The sequence below is a fragment of the Sminthopsis crassicaudata genome, chromosome 2, assembly GCF_048593235.1.
Source record: "Sminthopsis crassicaudata isolate SCR6 chromosome 2, ASM4859323v1, whole genome shotgun sequence".
NCBI lineage: Eukaryota > Metazoa > Chordata > Mammalia > Dasyuromorphia > Dasyuridae > Sminthopsis > Sminthopsis crassicaudata.
In genome coordinates this window covers 141,526,068-141,532,167 of record NC_133618.1, presented here as the reverse complement: position 1 = coordinate 141,532,167, position 6,100 = coordinate 141,526,068, and positions in this window count along the sequence as shown.

Genomic DNA, 6,100 nt, shown 5'->3' with positions numbered 1-6,100 from the left:
CTCCTTCTCTGCTTCCCCAACTGAGACTCTGTTGGTAGATTTTAATGCAGTCTACTGGGGGAGGCCATTTTTGCTGGCCTGGATTTCTTGCTGACATTCCCATCATGCTCTAGGCTCTAGAGCTAGATAACCATCATCTGGGAACCCAAACAGAAACAGGAAATAAAACCTTTACGGGGAACCCAGAGAGCTCAATTTTAATTTTAGTTATATCACTGACTTACAATGGGGTCATAGTTAAAGCCCCTTTCTTCTCTAGGCCTTGAAAGCTGGCAGTTTGGCTAGGTGATGTCTGAGATTCCTTTCAGATCTGATATTCCATGATTCTATAAAATGAGGGGAAAGAAAAGATATTCAAGGGGTTCTTGAAGTTAATAAGCATTTACTAAGTGTTTTTATATGCTAACTAATTTGCTAAGTTCAGTTGATAGAAAAAAAGGCAAATACAGTCTTTTCTCTCAAGAAACTCATCGTTTTGTAATGGGAAAGATAATGTGAAAATAATCACATAAATAGAAGATATATACAGTATCAATAGGAGGTAATTTCAGAATGAAGGCATACATCTTAACATTTAGAATGTCCAATCCCAACTTTCTAATTCTAACAGTAATATTATTACTGTTAGAATTAGAAAGTGCTGCATTATTTGTTCTTCCTACAAATATTTATTGAAAATCTTTTTGCCACTCCCATTGCTACTACTCTTGCTCAGTTCCTTCCTATCACTCACTGAATCTATTCCAATAGCCTACACTTTGCTCCCCCAGCTTCAAGTCTCTTTCCTCCCTGGGACATCTTCCAAATATTCAAGCACGTCCAATGATGCTATTTTCTCCCTCAGTAAACTTCAGTGGCTCCCAGTTACCTTAAGGATAAAATGCTAACTCCTTTGTTTGGTATTCAAAGCCATTATGATCTTGTTCCATCCTACCCTAACATCCCTGATAATGTAAAGTTCAGTGTCTTAGGCCTGAATCTAGAATTCCCAGTTTTCTTCAAAGCTCAGTTCAAACAATATCTCATCAATGAGGCCTTTTCTGATCCCTCTACAATTTACTTGGTATTAGTTTTGTAAATACATGTTTTCTTTCCCCAATAAATAATATAAGCCCCTAAGAATATCTTTTGTCATGTTTACTTTTGTATCCTAGAAAGATGACTGGGTACCTACATGGGTAGGTGCTTATTGAACATTTATTGATTACTTATTACAAAATGTTATGCTTTCTTTATTTCAATAACAACAATAACAATGACAATAATGATGATGAAAATGATAACAGTTAGGTAGCATAATGGATAGAGTATTAGAACCCAGAAAGACCTGAGTTCAAATCTATCCTCAGATACTTGTTATCTGTATCCATAACCTGCTGGACTTATTAAGTCTCAAGTAAATATGTTCTTAATAACCAACTGGTATTTATTTAATGTACAATAACTCTCCTGCTAAGCCTAAATGAAATGCACAGTTAATTAAAACTATCTCTATACCAAGACTTCAAGGGAAAATATTTAACACAAGCTGACTTTGAACAAGTCACTTGACCTCTGCCTCAGTTTCCTCAACTGTAACATAGGGATAATAATACCACTTACCTCACAGAGTTGCTAAAGTATTTGTAAAGCCCTTATCCCAGTGACAGTTTGCATAATAGGTGCTATATAAATGCTAGCTATTTTCATCAATAATACTTATTATTAATCATATTATAATGAATAAGAATTGCATTTTTATAGATTAAAGCCTGTAAAGCTCTCTGAAAAATACCATTTTATTGTAATAACTTAGTGGGAAAGAGGAGTAGATGGCCTTATTCTTCTCATTTTACAGATAAAGAAGGCTGTTAGGTTGGGCAGTGGATAAAATATTAGGCCTGGAGTCAGAAAGAATCATTGTCCTGAGTTCAAATGTGAATCAGTCATTTACTAGCTGTGTAACCCTGGGTAAATCCCTCCCTTTCTCTTTCCCTTCCTTCCTTATCCTTCCTTCCTCCCTTCCTCTCTCCCTTCTTTTCTCCATCCCTCTCTTCTTCACTTCCTCTTTCCTTGTCTGTCTCTCTATTTCTTTCCAAGAAATTGGGGTTAACATAACTTGTCAACCTGTCAAGGTCATACTTTTAGTAAGTGTTAAGTGTCTGAGGCCTTACCTCAGCTTCATTGGCAAAAGTTTCCCGTCTATAAATGAAAGTATAGGGCTAGATAACCTCTCAGCTCCTTTTCGTCTCTAAAAACTATTGATCTTTGAAAACTCCTTGATTCCTCCAACTAAAAGAGTTTCCCTAATTTCATTGTTCAAAACAATAAAATATTCTCCTGGCTGCTATTCATAATAATAGCTGTCACTTATAAGTTTTTTCTAGTATTTTATATAAGGCTCTTGTTGGATTTTTCATAATGCCCCTATGAGGTAGCATCATGATGAAAGGAATGTTAAACTAAGTTAGAAGTTAATGAAAATAAGGATGTATTTTGTTTTTAAATTCATGGGCTTCCTAGAATCTATTTGTGAATCTCTTAGGGGGCCATGGAGATAACTTATGAGTTGTTTTTTTTTTCTTTCTTCATTTATTTTTAATAATTCTTTTTTTTTTTTTTTTTTAAAGACAATTGAGGTTACACGGCTTGTCCAGGATCACACAGCTGGTAGGTGATAAATGTCTGAGGCCAAATTTGAACTCAGGTCCTTCTGAATCCAAGGCTGGTGCTTGATCCACTGTGCCATCTAGCTGCCCCTTATTATTTTTCTTTTACATGATTTGGATCCAGAATTCTATAGGAGGAAGAAAGCTGGCTGGCTGGCCTTTGGTTAAGTTAAAATGCAACTACATGTGTAACCTATATCAGATTGCTTGCCATCTTGTGGAGGGAGAGGGAAAGAGAAAAATTTGGAACTCAAAATTTTCAAAAAATGAATGTTAAAAATTGTCTTAGTATGGGATTGAAAAAAATAAAACATTATTAAATAAAAATTAAAATATTCAAAGATTCTTACAATGATGTTTTATGATTGTTATTCATGAAAAACTATAAAAAGTTTTTGAAAGACCTAAAGTTGGAAATCATCCAAGGCTTTTAAGAAGCCCAGGATGGACATGATGGTGGCTCAATGGATAGATCACTGGACCTGGAGTCAGGAAGTCCTCAGATCTGGCCTCACATAATTACTAGTTGCATGATGCTGGGCAAGTCTCATTATCTCTGTCTACTTCAGTTATCTTAGTTGTAAAAGGGCATAATAACACCACTCACCCCTCAGAACTGTTGTGAGGTTCAAATGAAATGATATCTGTAAATCACTTTACAAATCTTAAAGTGAAATATAAATTATTAATAGTAGTAGTATGCAGTACCTTACAAACAAAGAATCACATGAGAGACATAATGTAATGGAAGAAACATCAAAACATACAATGGAAGAAAGAAGATAAGGTGGTCATCTGTCAAGAGCAAATTAGTCAAGATATCACAGAAATTCTTTAATTAAGATTCAGAAGACCCCGGCTTCCTTTATGATTCTATCAATAATTTGAAGTATGCTCTCGAGTAAAATCACTTGACTTTTTCTAGACCTTAGTTTCCTCACCTGTGAACCCAAGATCAGGGTCCTACCCTCATCATCTCACAGTTATTGTGAGAATTAAATGAGGTCATAGACATGAACATGCTTTGAAAGTATAAAGAGCTCTGAAGGTGAGTGGTCCTTTCTCCCCTCCAGTGAAAGTGGGTGATGGTGAGATCCTGTGGTGAGATCAGGAGAAAGTGTATATATACAATATTTTTTCAAGTTTTATATGCAAAGATGCATATGCAAAGATTTCTGGCTTGAACAGACACATTCTAAGATGTTGTGGTCATCTGAAAATTCTTCCTAAGAAATCACAGAGAACAAATAAGTTGTTCCCTAAATTCATGGGGTTTTACCTTATGGAGATTACAAGGCTTAGGCTCCTTTTAGATCCCAAAATTTAGAAAGAGGGATCCCCTTAATTTGGCTTCAGATAATTCCTTGGCTGTTGGCCTACTAGGATGGCAGACTTAGGGGTGATGGAGGAGCTTCTTTATGCAAGATGGGATGGGCCCTGGGTTTCCCTGCTGCTTTAGCTGTCTCTTCCCCCAGGCGCTGAGCGTGGGTGATGGAAAGTTAATATCAGATTGCAGTGGGAAGCCATAAGCCGGCTGTAATTACTTGGGTGTGCGGATATTAAGGGCCGATGTAATTATAATTCCAAGGTAATGGGGGGAGCTCACTCAGCAAGGTTTTGTGCTAATGCTGTCTTTTTCTTTATCTTAATTTTTGGCCTCTTGAATCTTCACATTAATCAGATGAGTTCCTCCTCACTCTGGTAAAATCCTTCCTTCCTTCCTTCGTTCCTTCCTTCCTTCCTTCCTTCCTTCCTTCCTTCCTTCCTTCCTTCCTTCCTTCCTTCCTTCCTTTCTTTCCTTCCTTTTTTCTTTCCTCTCCTTCCCTCAGTCCCTTCATTCCATTTTTTCCTTCATTTCCTCTTAACTTCTCTTTCTTCTTCCCTTCTTTCTCTCCTCCTTTCCTTCCCTCTTCACTCTTTCCTTCCTTCCCTCTCTTCTTTCTTTCCTCTATGCACATTACTCTAGGAGCCATAATGGGCAATAGAAATGTAAATAAGGTACAATATCCTCCCTTGGAGAGTTTATAGACCCCTTCCTGGAAACAAAGGGACTTCTTTTGAGACTCTGGGCAAGATAGTTACTTTCTATCTTAGTCTTCTCATCTATAAAATGGGAATAATAGCAGAAATTTCCCAGAACCCATTATTAAGATAAAATGAGATAACACATTTAAAACACTTTCTAAATCTTAACCCCATATACAAAGGATAGCTACTATTATTAGATAAAATTGATAGCACTTGCCAATGAGTTGGATGTGTAGTGGTAGGTGAGAAGAAAGTATCAAAAATAACTTCAAGATTTTGAGCCTCAATAGAAAAACAGTGGAATAACAATGTGTTCTCAAAAGAAGTAGGAAATGTTTGGAATAGGGATAAATGTGCAAGGGGTGGAGATGGGGGAATAAGAATGAATTTCAGTTCAGTCACTTTGAGTTGGCTGATAGTCTATATCATTTACTAATCAACTTAATTATCTTAGAAGATCAGTAATTTAGAACTAGAAGAGGCTTTGGTGGCCATGTCTAAACTTCTCATTTTTACAGAAGAGGAAAATGAAGGTCAGAGAGTGACTTGCTCATAAATTGAAGCAACATTTGAACTTGAGTTTTCCTGACTCAATAACACTATCCAGTGAACTATCTAGATGTCTCAATGTTGTCATAAGCTTTCTTGTCATGCACATATTTCCTCATTAAGGTTGTTGGGGTAAATTTTTATCAGGTGAAGGAATTATTTTGGATGAGACAGAGATTCTCTGTGTGACTTCTGGAATTCTAAAGTAGAATGGGGCAAGGCCTAATTGTATGGAGAGGGCTAGGGTTATGGACATGGAGGTGTATACCTATAGCTGACAATGATCAATATAATACAAGAAATATTTATTATATGTCTGATTGCTAGAAAGTGTCAGGGCAGATACACAGTTTAGACAAGCTATGGCCTCCCACCTCAGGAAGCTTATAGTTTAGTAGGGAAATGAGACATTAAACACAGAGAAAAAAGTACAAAAGAAGAGCTTTAGATTTGAGTGTTGACATTAACACTGACTTGTGATGTTGAGCAAATAATTTACTCTCTTGGGGACCACAGTTCATACCTCAGTCACATGAGAGTTTAGTTATAAGGCCATTTCTAAAGTCTCTTTTTGTTCTTAGGTGTAATGATTCCCTTCTATGTCATTCTTATTACAGCTCTGTGTGTTTTTTGTTGTTGTTCAGCTGTGTCCAAATTTCTGTGACCCGCTTGAAATTTTCATGGTAATGATTCTGGAGTGGTTTGCCATTTGCTTTTCCAAACCATCTTTCAGATAAGGATACTCAGGCAGACAGGGTTAAGTGACTTGACCAGAGTCATACAGCTAGGAAGTGTCTAAAACTGGGTTTGAAAACAAATCTTCCTTACTATAGGCCTGATGTGCTATCCACTGAATCACCGAGGTACCCTGTACT